This window comes from Ranitomeya imitator, chromosome 5 (assembly GCF_032444005.1).
Source record: "Ranitomeya imitator isolate aRanImi1 chromosome 5, aRanImi1.pri, whole genome shotgun sequence".
In the NCBI taxonomy this organism is placed as follows: domain Eukaryota; kingdom Metazoa; phylum Chordata; class Amphibia; order Anura; family Dendrobatidae; genus Ranitomeya; species Ranitomeya imitator.
In genome coordinates, this window is record NC_091286.1 from 673,172,316 (window position 1) to 673,184,451 (window position 12,136).

The following is a 12,136-nucleotide window of genomic DNA, read 5'->3' on the forward strand; positions in this document are numbered from 1 at the left end:
ACAAAAGTAGGCTTAAAGCAGTTCAAAATTGGGAAAAGGACTAAACAGGTGGCATTGCTTTGTTCAGTGGAGTACGACATTAATGAGTGGCGCAGACACAGTTTGTAGGCCCACAATACAAAAGTAGGCTAAAAGCAGTTCAAAATTGGAAACAGGACTAAACAGGCGGCATAGCTTTGTTCAGTGGAGGACGACTGTAATAAGTGGCGCACACACAGTTTTTAGGCCCACAATACAAAAGTAGGCTAAAAGCAGTTCAAAATTGGGAACAGGACTAAACAGGCGGCATTGCTTTGGTCAGTGGAGTACGACTTTAATGAGTGGCGCAGACACAGTTTGTAGGCCCACAATACAAAAGTAGGCTAAAAGCAGTTCAAAATTGGAAACAGGACTAAACAGGTGGCATAGCTTTATTCAGTGGAGGACGACTGTGATGAGTGGCGCAGACACAGTTTGTAGGCCCACAATACAAAAGTAGGCTAAAAGCAGTTCAAAATTGGTAAAAGGACTAAACAGGCGGCATTGCTTTGTTCAGTGGAGTACGACTTTAATGAGTGGCGCAGACACAGTTTGTAGGCCCACAATACAAAAGTAGGCTAAAAGCAGTTCAAAATTGGAAACAGGACTAAACAGGTGGCATAGCTTTATTCAGTGGAGGACGACTGTCATGAGTGGCGCACACACAGTTCTAGGCCCACAATACAAAAGTAGGCTAAAAGCAGTTCAAAATTGGGAAAAGGACTAAAAAGGCGGCATTGCTTTGTTCAGTGGAGTACGACTTTAATGAGTGGTGCAGACACAGTTTGTAGACCCACAATACAAAAGTAGGCTAAAAGCAGTTAAAAATTGGAAACAGGACTAAACAGGTGGCATAGCTTTGTTCAGTGGAGGACGACTGTAATGAGTGGCGCACACACAGTTTGTAGGCCCACAATACAATACAAAAGTAGGCTAAAAGCAGTTCAAAATAAATTGGAAACAGGACTAAACAGGTGGCATAGCTTTATTCAGTGGAGTACGACTGTGATAAGTGGCGCAGACACAGTTTGTAGGCCCACAATACAAAAGTAGGCTAAAAGCAGTTCAAAATTGGTAAAAGGACTAAACAGGCGGCATTGCTTTGTTCAGTGAAGTACGACTTTAATGAGTGGCGCAGACACAGTTTCTAGGCCCACAATACAAAAGTAGGCTAAAAGCAGTTCAAAATTGGAAACAGGACTAAACAGGTGGCATAGATTTTTTCAGTGGAGTACGACTGTAATGAGTGGCGCAGACACAATTTGTAGGCCCACAATTCAAAAGTAGGCTAAAAGCAGTTCAAAATTGGAAACAGGACTAAACAGGCGGCATAGCTTTGTTCAGTGGAGAATGACTGTAATGAGTGGCGCAGACACAGTTTGTAGGCCCACAATACAAAAGTAGGCTAAAACCAGTTCAAAATTGGAAACAGGACTAAACAGGCGGCATAGCTTTATTCAGTGGAGGATGACTGTAATGTAATAAGTGGCACAGACACAGTTTGTAGGCCCACAAAACAAAAGTAGGCCAAAAGCAGTTCAAAATTGGAAACAGGACTAAACAGGTGGCATAGCTTTGTTCAGTGGAGGACGACTGTGATGAGTGGCGCACACACAGTTTGTAGGCCCACAATACAAAAGTAGGCTAAAAGCAGTTCAAAATTGGAAACAGGGCTAAACAGGTGGCATAGGTTTGTTCAGTGGAGGACATCTGTAATGAGTGCCAGACACAGTTAGTAGGCCCAAATAATAAAGTAGGCTAAATGAAGTTCAAATGTGGTAACAGGACTAAACAGGCGGCATTGCGTTGTTCAGTGGAGGAAAACTGTAATGAGTGGCAGACACAGTTAGTAGGCCCAAATTATAAAGTGGGCAAAAAGTCTGCCAAAAAATTGTTCATAAACAAACAGGTGGCAAAGCTAGGTACAGGGGTAAGCTCCTCTGCCGTGTAGCAGACAGTGGTAGTAGGCGCAAAGTATTAACTGGTCTAAATGGAGGCCAGGGCCCTGTATATTTTAACTATCATTTCAACAAATTTGTATTGGCAGTGCCATTGAAGGATTTAACTGCACAGACTACACAGTGGTGGAGCAGGGAGAGGAAAGTATTGCAAGTGGTAGAGCACTGTTCGAGCTGGGGGGAACACTGTCTCGTGGGCGGCGGTACTGGCACAGGGCCCCTCATATTATGACGGTGTGTCTGACATTGATTGTGCACCACCACCATCAGAGACACTTCATTGTACTATGAGGGACCCTGTGCCAGTGCCGTCGCCCAATAGTGGGCCCACCCACCTGTCCAGACAAATGGCACTCGCACGGGTGCTTGCGCCAGGTGGTGACCACGGCCCTGTGGGGGGAGTCAGCCCATTTAGGGAGGTATAAAAATGGCCTATGGTGGACATTCAGCAGCTGCAAATGGAGGAATTGGAGAAGTCAGTAATAGGAGGCCAAAAGCAAGACATTTTTCAGGCAAGCTATGTGTCAGCAGGGGAAGGTGGAGCAAAATAATTAGAAATCCATGATTGGTTCATTTTAATGAAGGTTAGATCATCAATATTCAGGGTAGCCAGACGTGTCCTTTTTTCCATTAGTATTGAACCAGCAGCACTGAAGACTCTTTCTGATAGCACACTAGCAGCAGGGTAAGCAAGCTCCTGTAATGCATATTCTGCCAATTCAGGCCAGGTGTCTGTTTTCGATGCCCAGTAATCAAAGGGGAATGACCTGTGAGGGAGAACATCGATAAGGGAAGAAAAGTAGTTCGTAACCATACTAGATAAATGATGTCTCCTGTCACTTTGAATCGATGCAGCAGTACCTGTCGTGTCAGCGGTCATTGCGAAATCACTCCACAAGCTGGTCATAAAACCTCTCTGTCCAACACCACTTCGGATTTGTGCACCTCTAACACCTCTGCCATGTTGCCCCCTACGGCTCGTGTGAGAACCATCACCGTCGCTGTGTGCTGGGAATGCCTGAACCAAACGGTCTACAAGAGTTGCTTGTTTGGTAGCCAATATTTGCTCAAGGTTCTCTTGTGGCATGATATTTTGTAATTTTCCTTTATATCGTGGATCCAGGAGGCAGGCCAACCAGTAATCGTCATCGGTCATTATTTTGATAATGCGGGGGTCCCTTTTTAGGATGCACAAGGCATACTCAGCCATGTGGGCCAATGTTCCAGGTGTCAATTCACTGTGTGTGCTGGGTTGAGGAGCACTTTCTTGCAAATCAACATCACTTGTGTCCCGCAAAAACCCTGTACCTGACCTTGCAATGCCAACAGTTTCTATTGTCCCCTGAGAAGCATCCTTCTCCCATAAATATTCATCCCCATCATCCTCCTCCTCCTCCTCCTCTTCGTCCGCCACCTCGTCCAGGAGAGTTCCCTGAGCAGACAATGGCTGACTGTCATCAAGGCTTCCCTCCTCCTCGGCTGCAGACGCCTGCACCTTTGCATCAACAGACGCATTAGTGGGATGCTCATGCTTATGATGGCGTCGTCTCCACTTACCAGCCGTGTGCATTCCTCACACTGAAGGACTTGACAGAGGTCTTGTAGCTTTGACCACTGCACACCAGACAACTCCATGTCTGCCATCCAGGTGCCTGCCTGTGTATGTGTATCCTCCCACAAATTAGTTACAGCACGCCTCTGTTCGCACAGCCTCTGAAACATGTGCAGTGTGGAGTTCCACCTTGTTGCAATGACGATTATTAGGCGGTGCTGGGGACGATTCAGGGTTCGCTGATGGTTCAGCATACGGCTGGAGTGCACAAGCGACTGGCGGATGTGCGAGCAAAGACTTTGCACCTTCAGGAGCAGGGCTGGTAACTCTGGATAATTTTTGAGGAAGCACTGCACCACCAGGTTCAAGGTGTGAGCCAAGAGCCAAGCAAGGTATGTGTTTCAGTTCTGAAAGGGCTATGGCAGCCATAAAATTCCTTCCGTTATCACTGACTACCTTGCCTGCCCCAAGATGTACACCATGACTGAGTTTGTTGCTGCAAGTACTCAGCCAGTACTTCCGCGGTGTGTCTGTTGTCACCCAAACACTTCATTTGTAACACAGCCTGCTGATGCTTACCACTAGCTGTTCGATAATGGAACACCTCGTGTGCAACACTGGCAGCTGCGGATGTAGTGGTCATGCGACTGCGCTCTGTGGACGAGCTTTCACTTCTGGAGGAGAACGAGGAGGAGGAGGGGTGGCAAATGCCAACAGCCAACTGTTTCCTAGACCGTGGGCTAGGCAGAACTGTTCCACTATGGCTGTCCCCTGTGGACCCTGCATCCACCACATTAACCCAGGGCGCCGTGATAAACACGTAACGTCCCTGGCCATGCCTACTGGTCTATGCATCTATTGTGAGGTTCACCTTTCCACTGACTGATTGCCTCAGTGCATGGACAATGCGGTCTTTGACATGCTGGTGGAGGGCTGGGATGGCTTTTCTCTCAAAGAAGTGCCAGCTGGGTAGGTCATAGCGTGGTACTACGTAGGCTTCACTTTTAACCAACCGGTAGGGCATCATATCTAACGAGATTAGTATAGCAATGTGGGTGTTCAAACCCTGTGTACGCAGATGAGAGGATGAGTACTTTCTTTTCCTAACGAGAGTCTCTTGTAGGGTGAGCTGGACTGGAGTGCTGCATATGGTGGGACTAGCGATGGTGGTGGTAGACATGGCGGATTGAGAGAGGGTTGGTGATGGTATTCTTGATGTTGGCCTACATACAGTGTTTCCTACCAATAACCTTGTGATTTCCTGACTGCTTTGGCTTTGCGACGATACCTCCACATTTGCTGCCGGTGGTGTCCTAATTGGTGGGCTTACAGTGAGGGAAGCAACGTAGCGTTGCAGACTACCTTCATTCTGAGCAAGTGCACCAACGGTACGGGATATTTGGTAGTTAGTCCAGGCTTGCAAGTGCATGCTGGTTAAATGTCTAAGCATGCACGTTGTATTTAAATTTTGAAGATTCTTCCCTCTGCTAAATGTCTTTGAGCATTTCTTACAGATAACTTTTGACTGAGCATTCGGATTTTGGTTAAAAAATTGCCACACTGCACTCTTCCTACTATGGAATACCTTTTCAGGCATTGCACGCTGTGCTACTTTCACCGGATGGCCACGCTATCCTAAAACTGTTTTTGTTTTTGACAAACATTTTTGGCCTGATACAGGCCTGCCAGATGAAAGCTGTTGCGATGTAGATGGCTGCTGCGGATCATCCTCCTCCGCTTCTGAGCTACTGGAAGTTGCACCCTCTTCCCCCAATGTCTGCCAATCTGGGTCAACAAATGGGTCATCTATCACCTCCTCTTCAATGTCATGTGCACCTTCCTCTGTGTCACCATGTAAGGTGCTATAGCGTTCGGACGGGGCACCATAGTCTCATCAGGGTCAAATTCTGGCTCAGTACACTGCGAGGGTAATGTAGTGATCTGAGTCAATGGAACAGCATTATAATCTAGCTGTGGCTGTGCATCAGTGCACTCCATGTCCGATTCATCTTGTAATGGGGAGTTAACAATTTCCCTTTCTAACCCAGGCACAGTATGTGAAAAGAGCTCCATGGAGTAACCTGTAGTGTCGCCTTCACTTTTGGTTTGGGTGAAGGAACGTCTTGTTCCTGACCGGGAGCATCCACTGACAACTCGCTGCTTTTATATTTGGAACTTTCTGAAGAGGAGGCGAAAGAGCTAGAGGCTGAGTCAGCAAGGAAAGCCAAAACTTTTTCCTGCTGTTCCGGCATTAGAAGCTGTTTTCCTACTCCCAGATAAGGGAGCCTTCAAGGCCTTTTGTAGCCAGACGATGACGCTGGCTCAACATCTCCAGCCTTAGGTGCTATAGTGCTTTTGCCACTACCACCAGATGCACCATCACCACCATCAGTACCAGGTGGCAACCACCGCCCACGGGCTCTTCCACCAGACTTCCTCATTTTTTGGAAAATCTAACCAAAATAACAACCATTATATGGTACTGTAAAACAAGGTAGAAGGTGTATATAAACTTGTTGAGAATTTAAATCTCCCTTTTTTTTTGGGGGGGAGACTGAACCAAAACTCAGGCCCTGTGTATAAAACAACACAATGTAAGTGGCAGAACGTGGCTGGAAGATATATGAAAAAATACAAGGACTGTAGTACAATTTCAATCTCCCTACAATAATCTCAGGAAAAGTATTGCAGCAATAAAAAGGACTGCTGCACACAAAAGTGTGGACAAATAAACAAGATAACTGTGCAGAAAGGAGCAACAGGATTTTTGCTTTAAAAAAAGCAGTTGGGTTGCACTGAGGCGTACAAACAGGAATGCAGCTATCAGGGAGCCTTATAAGGCAGCTTAATAAGCTACAGAGCTGATGCACAAAAATATAAACTCCACTGTCCCTGCAAAAAAAAGGTGGTGTTGGACAATGGAAATCGCTACAGCACAAGCAATTTGGGGGTTAATCTTCCCTCCCTAACTATATCCCTTCTTCTGATGAAGCTGCAGCAACCTCTCCCTATGCTAAGATTGGCAGAAGTAAGATGACGGTCGGCGTGCACGCCCCTTTATAGCCCCTGTGACACCGCAGAAAGCAAGCTAATCACTGTCATGCCCTTCTCTAAGATGGTGGGGACCGAGACCTATGTCATCACGCTGCCCACACTCTGCGTCCTCCTTCATTGACTGAAAAATGGCGTTGAAAGCGTCATACGAAACGCGACTTTTGCACGCAGATCGGCGACCTCATGGCCAATCCCACACTAGGATCGGGTCCGGTTTCATGAATTTTTGAATTTGTCCGATCAGTTTCGTTCAACCCTAGCAGCAACTATTTAGCCATCACCTGAACCCTTTTTAGCATTCCTAGTTGATTTCATATTTTTTCTGGGTTGTCTAAGTGTGGTAAAAGATTTTTACAAATGACTTAAATGTTTTACTTGTTTTCAAAATGTATATTAAGCCAAATTGTAGCACTGACAATGAGCGTGTTAGTTTGAGAGAATAAATAAAACATAACATGACAAAAAATGTGGCACACACTAGCAGCAACACCACCACTAGTACTACTGGCAGCATCCATCCCAACACTGGTTATGCCAAATATATCACCTCCTTTGCATTTGCCAAGTGTGTTAAATGTGACAGAGGAGTGGGTGTAAAAGGAATAAACAGCTCACATAGAAAAAACTCAGAAAAAATACATACCATGAGATACGGCCTTCCCAAAACCCTGTCTGAACCCTAGCCTCCGCTGATAAAGGCTAGGAGCAGCACAGGTGCAAACTACTTATTAAAAACAGCCACCCCCACACCAACCAAACATTGCAGGGGTTGGCTGCCTAGTAGAAAAAATGCACATTGATATAACTCACATAGGACGCCAGTCACACTGATAAGTGTGGTGCACAGTGTCTGTATGCAACCTATTAATGACACCCCTTGTATTAACAGGCGGGCTGCCCAGCACTATAATATGCAGCCCACAGTGACAGACATCCCAGAAAAACCTAACCAACATAAAAAGGCCTGGCCACATCCTGCAAAAAAGGATATGATATAGTGCAAAAAAATGTATGCATATGATGCACACATACACTATATGAGGTATTGGTTTAATATTTTGGCCAAAATAAAGTAAATCCCGCAACCCAACGTCAAGGGTCCTCATAATATTGCGGGTCCTACCACTAATATCAAAAAACAGCTCACATAGAAAAAACTCAGTAAAAACACTAGCAGCAACACCACCGCTAGTACTACTGGCAGCAACCATCCCAACACTGGTTGTGCCAAATATATATCACCTCCTTTGCATCTGCCAAGTGTGTTAAATGTGACAGAGGAGTGGGTGTAAAAGGAATAAACATCACATCATCCATCTCAGTTACAGCAGGATAATGTAACCTCTGTCAGTAACACCATCAGCTGGAGTCAGTATACTGGTAAGTTCACCTCCTCTGCGACCAGAACACAATGTTTTACATGGTAAATTTCAATTACATCAATAACATATGTTTATATTCAACCCTTTAATTTCCTATCGATCTATGAGAAAATACAGCTGACCGCACCACCGCTCTGTAGAAAAATTACTCCTGCTCACCTGTGATGGGGGTGTGACCGCCGGATCTTCTTGGGTGCTTCAGCCAATACACATCACAAAGTCCATCCAAGTAGAAAAGACCCGTGGAAGCGCCAGGTGGGCCGTCGTCAGGCTTGCCGCACTCTGTACATCTGCACCCCCGGCCGTGAAGAGTTTTATGTAAGCTAATAAAAACCCTATACCTGGCAAAGTAGAGAGCTAGGAATGAGTTTAAATAATGAGAAAAGGAAACAGTGCGGTCTGAACGGAGCGCTAAGGCAGAGATGACGCAAGGAAATATCATTAAAAAAGGCACCAACCTTTATTGTCCACAACAGACTGAACCATGATTTCTATGGTGTTACAGCACTCCTTCCTCACTCTATACCCAGGTTATGCAGGGGTGCATGACCCTAGAAGGTTAGTGGCCTCTCGTCTGTCACAGCCATTAAACTGTTCGTGGTCTCACTGGTCCTGCTCATGTGTGCTACCTTCTCTTGTTTCTTTGCAAGAGTTTAAATAATGGAAAGGAGCGGCTAAAAGATGCAACACCTGAGATTAGAACCACATGGAATCCCAGCAGGATCAAAAAGGAATTCTTATCTCCTTCATCACTAAGGGTACCGTCACACTATACGATTTACCTACGATCACGACCAGCGATATGACCTGGCCGTGATCGTAGGTAAATCGTAGTGTGGTCGCTGGGGAGCTGTCACACAGACAGCTCCCCAGCGACCAACGATGCCGAGGTCCCTGGGTAACCAGGGTAAACATTGGGTAACTAAGCGCAGGACCGCGCTTAGTTACCCGATGTTTACCCTGGTTACAAGCGTTAAACTAAAAAAAAACAAACAGCACATACTTACATTCTGGTGTCCGTCAGGTCCCTTGCCGTCTGCTTCCCGCACTCACTGACTGCCGGCCGTAAAGTGAAAGTGAAAGCACAGCCGCTGTGCTCTGCTTTCACTTTACGGCCGGCAGTCACAGTGCGGGAAGCAGACGGCAAGGGACCTGACGGACACCAGAATGTAAGTATGTGCTGTTTGTTTTTTTTTAGTTTTACGCTTGTAACCAGGGTAAACATCGGGTTACTAAGCGCGGCCCTGCGCAACAAGTTGCGATGCCTTGGGGTCAGCAGGCACATCAAAACGATTCATCCGCATACATCCGCCTGCATCCGCATGTCCTGCATACCCAATGTTGAAGATAGCAGCGCAGGACGCATACAGAAGTAGGTGGACCTAAACGGAAGAAGTGCAGAAGTGGGCGGAGCTTCAGGGAGGAAGTACTTGTGACGCCCAGGAGACCGGGGTACCCAGCACCGGACCAATGGGGTCTGTCTCTTGAGGGAGATGTCACGGGTGGCTTGACCCGATGCTGTGGCCTCAGGCAATGCACAGTGTAAGGGGTATCATGAGGGAACAGGCACTTACTTGATCAGCAGCAGGTTCTCTCAGCGGTGATGATCCTGATCCTGGATAGATAGCTATTGTCCAAATGAAAGTCTGAGGCACTGAAACGTTTAACCAGTTTACTTCAACATAAAGGGATTTACAACCAGTCCTGTCACCGGAGTCTGTATGGGAACTCTGAGTTACTTTGACCCTGCCGGGGTCTTCGCCTCTTATTGTACGCAGTTTCTGTGTGGCCCTGCTGCTGTATGTGAACTGGCTGCCAGCCCAATCTGTCCCCTCCGGGTCCTGGTTCGACGGGCAACCCGAGTCCTTTTATCGGCTTACCCCCTCCGGGAGTACCGCTGAACTCTGTGTCTGTTGCTGCGTCCGGCCCTAGTGAAGCTGATATCACCTCACGTTTTTCCGGTTGCTGTATTATATATAATGAATACAGCCACGGATCCGGTATCCGTCTTTGCGCCTGTTCTGGGTAGTGATTAATGCTACCCGGTTCTCACAATGTCCTTTTTCTCCATCCCTTTTCTCCTCAGGCCGGTGATTTGGGCCTGGAAACCGTCATAGGGCTGTTAGAAATTCAGCTGTATGACCTCTCACTTTCAGCTCCTTAGCCCAACTGCCAGTTCTTCTCTCAGACCAGAATGGATCAAGGGGAGTCTCTGGAACTCCCCCTTCTGGCCGGAGGTGGTAGTGCAGTCTTGCTATTTTAGTATTTGTATTTAGTGTCAGTAACTGTTTTTGTGGCAAATACCCCTAGGGGTGCCACATTCCCCCTTAGTAAAAGAACAGTACTCCGGGACTGTGGGACGATAACATTTTGAAATAACAATTAATATGTACAGAGTCTTAAAAATGAAAAGTTACAAAAACCACTCAAGGAAACAAAAATAGAGTTCTGTAAAAAGTCACTTCAAATAGCGTCCATTAATACAGTTCTATCCTTGAAGGTACTAGGAAAGGCACTGCACTTTGTGTCCAGGAATTTAGTTCCATTTTTTCCAACAGAGTTGTCAATATAAAGTCTAAAGAAAGTTCAAAAAGAGCAAAAAGCAAAGTTCAAAAAGCAGTCTTTCCGGAGCTTTGATTTAGTGCCTCCGGGTTGATAACAAGTTCAAGAATATGCAAGAAGTTCATACAGACAAGTCTCTGTAGGCACTGGGCTTAAACGTTGCAGAATGATAACAATGACTATAGTTTTATAGTTGGTAATCTGCATACCTGGCCGGTAATTGACCCTGGGTACTACGCTGTGATCTACGTAATAGCGGTATCTCTTCATGTGGTGTACTACTGTCTACTGCGGATGTAGTATCTGCCCACTCTGCTAAAGATAATTCCATGACTATGGAGTTGGCAAGTCCACCGTGAATGGGATTACTCTGATCAGGAATCTGTTCTTCCTGCCCTGGAACCTCCTGTAGTACGGGGTCAGCCTCTTCCTGTCTTGGGACTTCTGGTATTGGGTTCGGTGTTGGGTAAAAGGCCACCATGGGAACCACTATTGCACCATGGTATGTTAGTAGGGTTTTGGGAAAGTCTCCTATACAGGTGTGATACATTTCCTCTTCTTTTTCCTTTACTGGTTGAACCTAAATGGGTTGAATAACTTCTGGTTCTGGCTGGACAACTTCGGGCTCTATCAATGCTTCCGGACACAATTTAAGATTGTCTCTTGACACTAATACAGATGTTAAGCCTCCGTTTTTGCTAATGAGACACATTTTAGGATTATCCATTCTTGTTGGTAAAACTGTGTAGGGTACGGCTTCCCACTGATTGTCTAGTTTATTGGTTCGACGATTTCTCTTGAGCACTTGATCACCCGGTCTTAATGGGGTCGCTAGAGCATTCTGGTTGAAAGTTCGCTCTTGTCTTTCTCTAGTTTGCTGAAGGCTTCTTTCCACACTCTCTTGCACTTGGCGATACTGCTTTTTTCCGTATGATATCCCAATTGGAGTCTTGAACTTCTGCGTCTGGTTTCAGAATTCCCATTTCTAGATCGATTGGTAATTGCACGCATAAGGTAAGCTGGGGTGCAGTTGGTGGAGCTCACCGGGACATGATTATACAGATCCACCAAGTCAGGCAATTTCTCTGGCCATTGATTCCTTTCTGTCTCAGGTAAAGTCTTTAGTAGGTCTATTACAATATGGTTCATCTTCTCGCATAAGCCGTTTGTTTGTGGATGATAGGCCGTCGTCCGGATCTTTTTGCAACCATACATATTACAGAATTCTCTGAAGATCTCTGATTCAAAGGCTGTACCTTGGTCGGTGAGAACCTGTTCCGGATATCCATGGGGTCTACAAAAGTACGTTTGGAATGCTTTGGCTGCTGTTTTTGCTGTCAGATCTTTTACGGGTACTACTACCAAGAAGCGTGAATAATGGTCCACGATGGTCAAGGAATAGACATAGCCGGACCGGCTTGGTGTCAACTTCACGTGGTCCATGGCTACAAGTTCAAGTGGTTGTTTGGTGATTATGGGCTGCAGTGGTGCTCTTTGGTTCTTTTGATCGTTTCTTCTGAGGTTGCACGGGCCACAATTTCTGCACCACTGTTCGATTGATTTTCTCATCCCGACCCAATAAAATCTTCATCTTAGAAGTACTTCTAACT